The sequence below is a fragment of the Lycorma delicatula genome, chromosome 9 (assembly GCF_047948215.1).
Source record: "Lycorma delicatula isolate Av1 chromosome 9, ASM4794821v1, whole genome shotgun sequence".
NCBI classification, from domain to species: domain Eukaryota; kingdom Metazoa; phylum Arthropoda; class Insecta; order Hemiptera; family Fulgoridae; genus Lycorma; species Lycorma delicatula.
In genome coordinates, this window is record NC_134463.1 from 85074276 (window position 1) to 85086928 (window position 12653).

A 12653-nucleotide genomic window follows, 5' to 3' on the forward strand; every position below is an offset into this window, starting at 1 on the left:
ACCAATCTCACTTGTGGTTGTGGTTCCACCACAACAAATTTGTTTGATGTTTCATTTTGTTTGATGTTTTATCTTAGCTAAGGTATTAGGAAGAAAAATAATTAGATATTAAAATAAAAATAATATCGGTTTGAAATTTACCAACAACCAGTGAAGAACACTAGGGTGCTGGTAAATTTCAAACCGATATTTTTTTTTTCATTTCTTGGTAATAAAAACCCTTTAAAATGATAACCCATACATAATCGGAACTCTTATATTGCATTTTCAGTAAACATTTTATAAGATAACAGTTGTAACAAATAAATTGTGGCTGCTTATCATAGAATTAATTTATTTCCCTGAATTGAATAAAAATACCATCTTATACACTTACTCTTTAATGAGTAATCATTTATAGGAATATTTCATAAAAAGGAAGAATAATAAAAATTAATCATTGCATATCGCTTAATAAAAATAAAATAAAACTTACTTAAAAAGGAAAAATAAACAAAAATAAATGCTTCCTTTTCCTAAACATACCTCTTCACAAATTAACCTGTACAAACAAGTAAGTATTCAGTGAATATCTGAAAAATTTTCAACCGAATTTGCAAACATCTGTGAGGGAGTGGTAGAATCCTTACATTTCAATCAGAACATTCTTGTTTAAAATCCGAATACATTTGGCAACTCACATACTACAAAATCCTTGACTATTTCATAATCCCACTCGCAAGCTACAAAGCACGTAACCATATGCAGGAACAAATTACATAAACTAAAACCTGTTTATATGTTCACTGAATTCTGTCTGTGGTAGACCAGATGAGAGTGATTGTGTTTTTTCCATGATTCTGAATTTCTGTCAATTTGACATTTCTATTTTTCTTTTGATCCTGTTTAAATGCATATAATTTATAAATTTGAAAAATATCTTTATCCCAACAATACTAAATAGAATAAAGTAACATAATCATGTACTAATGAGCCTTTTATTCATAAGAATTAAAACCTACATGTTAATAAAATTTGTTTTGCTGCATTTAATTAAAATTAAAATATGATTTAAGCAATCATTTTGTTGTGTGTGTGTGTGTATGTCTGCACACAAAGCAAAGATATAGTCAAGTATATACTCTGAAAATTATGATTTATGCCGCGACTATCAATTGTTTCTTTTCTTGAAAACAAAGAAATCTGTGATAAAAAATTATTAAACATGAATACAGATGCCAGGAATCTGAAAATAAAGTCTAAAGCCATATATTTTTTATCAACAACAAATGAATACATTTAAATAAACTGACACAAAAAATGTCATACAGAACTTGCAAAACTTGGATGATATGGTTGCCCAAAAAATACAATCATAGAAGTTAGAAACCAGAAAAGCAGACCTCAAAATAGATGGAACCATGCTGATTGGAATTACTATAATAAATACCTCCTGGACACAATACATGTCAGGGATTAAGAATTAAAATTATGCATCCAAGAACTTTAAAGTAGTTTTTTCCTTTTAATGATGCCTTCCGCATCATGGTTTGGTTTTATTTCCTGTACTACAGTAAATTCCACCAGGTTGGTTCACCACTAGTAGTGAACACTTCTTCCCAAATCAGCTGATTTGGAAGTTGTGAGTTCCAGCGTTCAAGTCCTAGTAAAGTCAGTAATTTTTACACGGATTTGTATACTAGATCGTGGATACTGGTGTTCTTTGGTAGTTGGGTTTCAATTAACCACACATCTCAGGAATGGTCGAACTGAAACTGTACAAGACTACACTTCATTTACACTCATACATATCATCCTCATTCATCCCCTGAAGTATTATCTGAAAGATAATTACCAGAGGCTAAACAGTAAAAAGATAGAATACTACAGTAAACGAAGTTGAAATACAAATTAAAAACCTGAAGAAACAGTGTTAAATCTGGCATTACCACCAGGAAAAAAAAGGGTGAGTTACTATTCGTTAACTATAAAAAAATGATTATTACAAATAAATATATATTCTAATCTGTAAAAAATTATAAATTTATACATAAAAAAGAGATAAACAGAAAATATTTCCTATGATTCAATAAAATAAGGAAGAAAGCAATAACCATTAATTATCTAGTTTATATATATATAAATATTATCAAAATTGTTATCCTTTAATAATACAATACATGTGTATACATACTTTTTTCCCATACTTTATATTGGGTTTGTATCATTTCAGCATTAAAAGTATAATAATTTTTTTTTTTTAAATAATAAAGATAGATTTATTAAAATCGAGAAGAGCTTAACAAAACTTACAGCAGTTAGGGAAGTCAGTCACAGCATGTTGGCTCAATCTGTAGACCAAAGTTATAGTACTTTGCTCAGTCCTTTCTTCTTCTACTTATCATTTTTCCCCCTAGAATAAAATATATTTATTTCATCTATTCAAATAGTACAAAAAGAAACAGAAGAAGTGTGCTCAAGATAGAATATGATGCAAACAAATAAAGTAAGGAAACAACAAATTTTGATGATCTGTTTTTAGAATAAACCTTTTTTTTATTTACTGTAGCTGATAAAAATATTCCTGTCTATTGTTGTAAGTTATTTAAAGAATAACTTACGCTACAAGAAATGTAAACTGGCACAAAGTACACAAAACAGACTATAAATAATAATACAGAAAAAAAAAATGACATGATTCAACAATTCCCTACTACAAGTACATTAATACTTAAATCAAGTATATATACAGAACATCAGGTATAGTATGCTTTACTTCAGTAAATTCACGGATTTCATCCAAGAAACAACTACAAAAAGAAGATAATATTACAAATCTTTCTTTTATGAAGAAATTTGGTTTTACAAAACATTTCTTCTTCTACAACACTAATACTGTAAGTCATTACTATCATTTTTTAAGTACTATATTTTCTATTAACTGAAAAAAATGGAAAAAGTTTACTATAAATTACCTAAAAAACAATATATTTTTATTATATAATTATAATTTGCAAGATAAAAAGCTTCAGGAGCTTCTATATCTGGCTGCATACATTACATGAAAATAATAATTAAATTATCCTTGCTTGAAAATAATTTCTTTATCAAATTTTAAAGTGAAGGAAGGTTGGTGAAGAAAGATTAGTAGTCATTTTGGGTTTATCCAAGTGTATTCAAGTTTTACCTTTTCATTGTACAAAATTTTCTGTTTTTCATTACATGATTTATTTCAATTTAAAAATAAATGTTCAGTATATTCAAAAATTTCAAAAGTGGTTAAATAATTTTTGAACTGATAATTCAAAACCAAGAATTTATAAATGTATATGAATAAAAAAGGTTTGTAGTTATATGAAGTAAATTTGCTCCTCACCATTTAATATCCTTTTGGAAAGAAAATATAGACATTTGAAATGTAAACTTCATTAATTTTCACGTTAAAGGTTTCACCTAATTAAGAGCAAATGAGAGAACTACAGGTTGTTATCTTGACCCAAAATAAAAAAGTAAAATTTCCAAAAAGTCCAAGCAATCACTTCTTCAATTTTTTTCATTTAGGATTTAAAATTTCCTCTTTCCCTTCATTCACTACTTTCAATGATGGGGTATGATGTTCACTTCATTTCACTGCTGTTGCTGATAATAGAACAAAAGTATATTCGATATTAACTGAAAATATCTGTTCACTTAGTAAAATAAGGTTTTGCAAAAAGTCAATTTAATAGCAAATGTGAAACATTATCACTTTCTTTCTTTCTTTGACCTTCCATCACTTACATCTGTACAATATTAAACTGAATTTTTAATAAATTTACATATTAGCCAATGTGGGACAGAAAATATTAATATAAAATGAATTAGTAACAGGTTGTAGTGAGATAGTTACCTAATATGATCAGTGAATACAAAAAAAATTCTTGATATTAGTATATCTTGCTGTGAAAATAGCATGTGAAGGAAAGATATCGAAAAGAAACTTGACTGAAAGAATTGAAATAGGCTAGGTTAGATGTTTTGGACAATCGACCGGTCACCATTTTGTAATAGGACAAGATTGCAACCTTTATATTTACAATTTTTTTTTTACTATATGAGAAGCTTAGAGAGTGGTAATATTTAACAAAAGTTAACATTTAAAATGTTTAATTACACTCCCCCAAATAATACTAGGCAAAGGGGCCAATGTACTTATGTATCCTAAAAAATGCCCTAAAATTTTAAGTGTCCTAAAAATCTGACACATATTTTTACAGGTCTTTTTTATGCCGAATCTAAATTTTCTATCTTTGTCTGATTAAAAGTTATTCAACCATTACAGACGTTTGGACATACTGTATAACAAAACAAAAATGTATACTAAATAAAATTATATAATACTATTTTATCAAATTCTATCACGATCTTCTTAAGGAATTAATAAAGTACATTCCTAATAAATACACATGATTTTTAAATAATAGTGATAAAATGATAGTTGTGAATACACATTTCATGAGGAAGATCCAATTTCTGCTCATATCTTGTATTCTTTGCATATTTCAAAACTTCCATTTAATGTCACCATGCACAAACCTCAAAATCACACGTCAACCTGATCATTTAATACATTTAAAAATAGTCTTTTTAAGTTGTTTATAAGACTAGCATTCATATGTGTATAATATTTTCATAGCTATTATAGATTTCCTCTGGAAACAAACTATTCCTCTTCACATAAATAAAAGATAATTTAAAATGAATAATGCTGCTTACTGTAATGGGCAAGGACAAAGTAAAACTCCTAATACGTTTGTCTCTAAATTTATTAACGTATATTATATTATTAGAATTAATGCTACAATGAATAATTTTATTCTTGTCTAATATATAACAATTAAACTTAATTAGAACACAAACACAGGAACACAGATTAAATCATGTCATAAAGTGATGCTCCAGCCACCTGGAAAACTATCTTCTAATAACATTTTTTTGCCCTGTTTATATTGTTATGTGTAATATAAAGAAATAAAGATACCAAAGGAAATGATGCTGTTCTAGATGACATTATGAGTAAAATAGAGAAACTATTTTAAATTTGTTAGACTAAAATTTAAAACTCTGAACTACATTTACAGCTTTATTTATAGCTTCTTTTTATAAATTTTCTGATCTAAGTAAATTTTACTGCTATTATATTTTTTTATTTCTACAAAATTAAAACTTTTTAGTCAACATGTAATTCAAAATTATTTTTTTATGTTTGAGTATAAGTCCATTAAAACTCATCAAACCACCCTATAATACAAAAACGATTTCTTCTCTTCAATTTCTTACTATATCATCTCATAGTTGAAAATTAATTCAAAATAAATACAGAACATAATGAAATGATTACAGTTTCTAGCACGTAAACAAGCACCTACATGAAAAAACAAAGCAACAAACTGACAATACATTTAACATCTATAAACACAAATACATTCAGAAGAAACAAATCAATCTCACTAGTTAATAAGAGCACCTATAATAATTTCATGTAATCCTAAAAATTACAATACTAACCACAGATAAATTATGTTATATGAATAACATTATACCGTACATGCGAAAACATAAGAAAATATTTAGAGATTTTGCATACAACACATATTAGAACTTTCATTAGAAAAATCTTTTAAGAACTAAGAACTCACTTATAAATTAATAATTACTTAATTATGTTTTATAACAATTGCATTTTGTTTTTAATATTACAGGTATAAAACCGCACTGTGCTGCAGTATGGAAGTTTCAAAGAAACTAAAAAACTCTATAATATACTTAGGCTACACTCTAAAAGAAGGCACACCAGGTTTACGTGTAGTAATTTACAATTTGTTATTTATAGTAATAATTATAAATAGTATGGTGGATATGCTTAACAACTGGAATAATTTGGACAAAAGAATGAATGTGATTAAAAATATTATACCAATAGCAAATACTGGAATGTATTCAACAGTTTTTTTAATATCATGGAATAATTATTTTTTAACCATAGATATGATTGAAAATGGATTTTTCAAATATCCTTATAAATTTTCAAAAAAAAGGAAAATTATACTAAAATTGTTTGAAAATGAACAAATTAAATGTAGCAAATTTTTTTATTGTAACGTACATTTATTTTACGATACTAGAAATTTGGTTGCATTAATTTCTACACTAATTATATTATTTCAAAAAAATATAAATGAGGTATATATAACCAACTTACCTCTGCCTTACCCGTTATATTATCCTATAAATTTTAAGGGTCTTGGATTAATAATATATTTCATTGTATATTTTTTACAAGTATTATTTTCTGTACATATTATAAATTATATGTTTATTTCATACGTAGCAACATTTAGTTCAATGCATATGGTCGCTACTGAAATCAAATTACTTTCACTATCAATTAAAGAAATGAATCATAGTATTCCAAAAAAATATCAAAATATAATAAGTAAAAATTATAATGATGTAAAAGTTGCTGAAAAAGAACATAAAATGATGAAAAACTATTTGAAATATATTATCAATCATCACCGATGTATATACAGGTAAAAAAAATATTTTTTTAAAAATAACTAAATAACTATGAACAACACAACAAGAAAGTCCCTTTCCATATAAAGAAATACATATGAACTGTTTGCCGTTAGTTTATTCAATACTTTTACAAATAAAACTTATTTTAAATTACATCAGTATGATGTAATCAATCTACCCAAAATTCTATTAGTTACAAATTGTGTATCTTCCATGTTGAAAAATCCATTGTAATGGCAATCTCTGACATCACTTTTCCGCTCATTAATTTCCTTAGTTTCCAATGGGAGAATTCTTCTTTCACTATACCACAAAGGGCAAAATCTAAATTTCTTAGGTCTGGATCTCTAGGCGGCCAGTGAATTTCTAAGCCTCACCAATTCACTGCCTTCAAAGTGTTCTTTTCTTCATCTAAAAAGTTTCTTACCGACTAGGTATAATGAGCTGGCATTCTATTTTGCTGTAAAGTAGCAGTTGATTTTGTACCTATCATTTGAAGTTGAGGAGTTAATCTTCAAGCATGTTAAGATATGAAAAGCTGTTAAAACTTCCATCAAAAAAGTATGGACCTATCAGATATTGCTGCCTACATTAATGCATGTGCTCTTCACAAGTGGAGATTTTCCTTACACTGGTGTAAGGAAAATATATGTTTCTGGAAACATATATCCCAAGATCTATTAGATAGATAATGGCACACTTGTCAGAGAAGAAAACTGGTTTAGTGATTGAATATTGGGAAAGGACAAACGTTTCTATGTTTGGGAATATTTACCCCTGAAGATCTTTTTCCAGGTCAAATTAGAGAATATGATACAGCATTCCTCAGCAATATAAGAGCTATTCAATTGACTGGAAGGATATCCAGACTGTTTCAAACCAAGGACTGACCTGCTGGAAAAGGTTTTTTTTCCCACTTTAAGAATGTTATTTTTAATAGAGCTTCCTTACCAAAATGGTCATTGAGTTTGTTATGTTTATATAGTTTTAATTCTGTCTCTACATCCATGAACCCAAGTACTAGCAACAAGTTTTTCTTCAACCGAATACATGCTTGTCTGTCAATTTAATCTAATACTGCACAAATCAAAATTCTCACTAAACATGTGAAAATAACATAAACTTCTCAAACCTGGCATCTTGTTAAATGAAGTAAAGCAGCTAATTAACATTACTACCATATTGTAAAGTGTAATCAGTACTATATATCATGCTAACGGTAACAATCACTATGTTATACCATGTAAAGATACTTGGCGAAACATAGATGGATATTAAAATAACAATCACCATTTTTATTTCTGATCATTCTTAAAACACAAAATAAAAAACAGTTAAATATTACTGGCTAGAGATCTTGTGTTATCTTAACTAAAATTATCAAATATAAAAAACTAGAATATTTATAATTTGTTTAAAACTTCAAATAACTTCAAACCCATTTGAAACAATTCATCACAATCACCATACATACAATTTTACTTGAATGGGGACTTACGCATAGGACCTTTTACACCAGAACAGGGTAATTATTATAAAAACAGACTCAGGTCTAATGTTTTTTATATTAAGGTATGAAACTAAAAATAAAGTTTATATTTTAAAGAATGACTAGTTAAGATTCGGAAACATGAAAAAAAGCATTAATTTTTCCTCAAAAGTTGTCTTCAGAAGTGTGACTATCCTGGAGTTGAGAGTCAATCGATCTTTACATTACTATAGAGTTGAGCTTATTTACATTTCTACATAATCCCATTCACATGCAGTAACTAACCATTTCATGAACTGAACTTCTTATATCAGCAAACAAAACCAAGCATTAGCTTCGCTTGCCTAGTTAATATTAAATATTAAGGTTAGGCCATTGCTTAAATTTCTGGCCTTTAATGTCTGTTTCTATCTCATGCCAGTAATCCTCTGATTAACATATTTTATCATGAGAAGTATTGAAACTGAGTCCATAATTGTATATAACCAAGAATAAGGCCATTCTGTTAGGATGTACCATAGAAATGGTAATTTACAAAAATGTTGAAAATAGGTCAGACATTACAGGACTTTAATTTTTGTCTTATATTCCAAATAACCAGTGAAAAGTATTAACATAATACCTCATTAAACAAATCTCTTGTGTTTTATGAGTTAAAGGAATTTTATTTGTTTCAAGTCTTATTTTTTAATCTTTCCACCACTACTGCTGGGACTTAAATTTTCAATTATGGAAGCTGATTTCTTGAATATACTGGATTAGCATGATACGCATTTTTAAAAATGGGCAAAAATTTGTTAGTTATGTTTTGGAAAACATTAAGAAAGATATAAATATATGAAAATTATTAAGAAAATTTACAGAATTTTGAATTTAATATTTATAAGAAAATCTTAATAAAAGAATCTAAGAAAATTTAGTTAAAAATTACGCCAATTATTATGGCCAAACAATTATAATGCCCTTGGATTTTCTAAAAACAAATCTTGCTCCTTGTACAAAACCACACTCTTTTTTTAACCTAATAAGATTATGAATCCTGAAAGAGGAAACTTTTGAAAAATAATATTATTTTTAAACAGAATTACTTTCTTCAAATAAAAAAAAATTTAAGTTAATAAAACTTTCTGTTTAAGAAATGTTACGCTGTCTTGACAATACTATTTAACCACAACAAAAATGGAAACTTTTCATTAGTTTTAGAAGAAAAACTTAGTAATAATATTACCAGTTAAATAAAACAGAAATTCCACTAACAAACGATGAAAACGGAAGCTGACTAAATAATTTAACGGAAAAAAACAATGAAAAGCTACAGCAAAAAAACATAAATCTAAATTAACCTAAACTTCAACGTTACGTTCATCACTTTCATAATGAATTACGAAGGCGGTTAACCAAAACGGAATCGTTAAAAAAGAACTACGGACTCAACTAAATACTCTAAAACCTGAAAATAAGCAGAAAGAAATACAGAATATTGGTCATCATTTCATACTAGAATCATTTAACATTGGTTTCATTTCGGTCGAAGTAACATTATGGTTTCCCATAGTTATAGTCGGCGTAGAAATCAAGCTTTAATCGGTTTACCCTTTTTAACAGAAACTTGTTACAAAATGAAACTAATGCAAATACAACTTACAGGAACACTTTTAATATCACAGGCTAATTTTTTCCGTTTTAATGATCTACTCGACTCTTTTTTGATGAGTAATCGATAGATGAAGCCTTTAAATTGAAAATCCACATTAACAATATATATTTTTTAATTTTAACAATTCTCTGTCAGTGACTCTCAACCTTTTTAGCTCCACGACCCCTCGAAAAGTATATAATGAATATTTTGCGACCCTCCAGCCGCAATCCAAAGATCCTTGTTAAAACTATTTAGCTACGTTGATATGAACAACATTTCGCGACAGATATGAACTTGCATGTTGAACAAACATGAGCAATTTACATGTTCCAACTTGACGTGCACCTTGTAATTTAGTCTGCTTTGCATAATATTCGTTGCGAGAGCGTCATGCTCGAACACGTCTTGCTCTCACCAGTATAAAAGAGGCGTAAGTGATTGCAGAACGTCAGTTTAATTTCTAATGTGAAGCGTGCAACTGGTGCCATTATTTATGTTTTTAAACGGGTTTTATCATTGAAAATAATAATAATTGAGATTTCGATTTTTTTAGGGTGCGGTAAAACTGAACAATTGTTTTTTATTTTTCAATTAGATTCTTTTGAAAAATGGATAAACTTGTGAAAAGACGAAATGAGCAATCTACATCCAATGAATCGATTGGTAAAAGACAAGATTATACAATGACACCCCAACCCCGTTGGAGGAAGACATACACCTTATTACCGGTCGCCACACCACCCCCTCCGATCCAAGCTCTAAGGGGCTTTAACGGAGGTCGTCTTTAGACACTGCAGCACAGGCCACACTCATCAGCCAGGCCTTGGTCGGGATGCCGCCGGTGTGGCACCATACTCCGGCAGCGCAGTCACCCCCACCAGCGAGAGCCCCAAATCGAATCATAAACAATATCAATATAACTGTGGCATGATGCCAATGTGCCTACCTCCACCAATCCAATGCCTAAGCCGGAACCCTAGCCACCCGGGATCCTACCACGATCGAGTACTTCAATCAAACTCCCTTTGCAGACTACACACCGCAAGGGCGCGAAGAAAACCAGCCACTATAGACCATTTCTCGCGGATCATCCAGGTTGGTACGGAGATCCAGAAAGGACTGTATTCTCTCAAGTTCCCTAACAGCTCGTGAACGTTCGATCTCTTATCGGGGACAGACGTAGAGGATGTTTTCCACTGTATCATTAGTCCCATAATCCGGTCATTGATTCGAATTACTAAACGAAACCTAGCCAAACTCGCCCGAAAGGCACCATGCCCGGAGAGAAACTGTATGATGTACAGATTGGGGGAGACCAACTAATCGCACCTAAATTAGACACTATAGGAAATATGCCATGCGTGTGCGACCTGTGGGGGATTCATCCCACTTGACCTGCCGAGACGCAAGGCCCCGGTCTTCAATCTCTTGCTTTTGTTCTGATGTCAATAGGTTATTTACCTTGGAAATGTAGCTTTCCTTACCCTCATTAGCCAAGATATCTATTGGTTTGACTCCGGCTACAACACAGACTGCCTCCCGCGAGACTGTTCTCTAGCCGCCTATGGCAGCCAGCAAGAGGAGTCGCTGGGCCCGCAGCAAAATGTCCGCACAATACCTAAGAACCGTGCGGTGAGCCCAGACAGGCGCAGCATCCAGCATAAAAGCTTCGCTGACACCTTTGTAAAGGATACGCATGATACGGTAACTCAAACTCCATGCGGGATGAATGACTCAACGGATTCCATAAAAAGCATCTATGGCCTTTTTTGCTAAATACCGTAGATGTTCCTTGAACCGAAAATTCTCATCAAGGCTAACATCCAGGTATTTTTGAGTCGTAACGTACCGAATGGGGAGACCAGCCATTCGAACCCGTTCGATGACACGGCTGCCGATGTTTGCGATCAGATAATTCAGCAAGCGAGTTCAAATGAATTTTTTAGTATTCAATTTGATCAATCAACAGATGAGGCAAACATTTCTCAATTCTTACAATTTGTTTATAAATGCGACAGAGACGGATCAATCAAAGAAACTATGCTGTTTAGCAAATCAATACCTGGTCATGGAATAAGATAATATCTTTTTGATGTTTTTTATGGAGCTACTTAAAATTATAGCATAGATTGGACAAAACATATTGCAGTATGTAGTGATGGTGCAAAGGCAACAACAGAAAAGAACAGTAGATTTCTGAAAAAATTAGAAGATCGTCTTATACCAAGGGCAGAGTGGATGCACTGCTTCCTTCACAGACATGCTCTTGCCATAAAAAATATGCCATATGAAAATCTCAAACAAACTTTTTAAAGCTGTAAAAATGGTTAATTTTATTAAAAGTCGACCGTTACAAAATAAGCTGTTTGCAAAACTATGCAATGAAATGGGCGAAAAAGAAATCTCTTCTCAAGACTTAACTCAAAAATTTAATAATCCACTTATCCGCGAAAATTAGCTAACACCTAATGCCGAATATTGTATTTTTTCAGAGTATCTAAATTGTGCTTAAAGACAAGAACCAACTTAGAAGTAGAAAAATATGGTTGAATATTCAACTTTAAATTTCTATTGTTTTTTTTAATGACTTTCTTTTCCAATCGATTAGAAAATTTTATTTCTGTCTCGACACATTAATATTCTTCAAAACTTAATAATATATGAGAATATTTGTAAAATGTTTGTCTAAACAAATTTTCTTTTTAGCTCTCTATCACAGTTTCTCACAGTCTAGCTTTTAAAAAGTATACAAGTAGTATATTTACATTTGATCTTGGGTAAGGCTCTAAACATTTTATAATACGATTGTTCCACAGCAAGTAATACATCTCAGGGAGTAGCATCATAAAAACTGAAGGTGTAAGTAAATTAAGGTAAAATGCTATCAGTTAAAGCAATATTTAAATAAAAAATTTTTGTATAATGCCTAAATTAAACAATGTAGGGTATAGCTTTAAAGCAATGTTTCTAACCTGTGGGGTGTGC

General features: G+C 30.2%; 1 long non-coding RNA gene across 3 annotated transcripts in view; it reads right to left on the minus strand.

Moving 5' to 3' along the window:
• Positions 1-12653, minus strand: part of LOC142329909 (uncharacterized) — a 66518-nt gene that overhangs the window by 25721 nt on the left and 28144 nt on the right. For all 3 annotated transcript variants that reach the window (XR_012757618.1, XR_012757617.1, XR_012757619.1), the window contains exon 2: positions 2293-2392. This is a non-coding gene — a long non-coding RNA (uncharacterized LOC142329909). The remainder of the gene's footprint in view (positions 1-2292; positions 2393-12653) is intronic.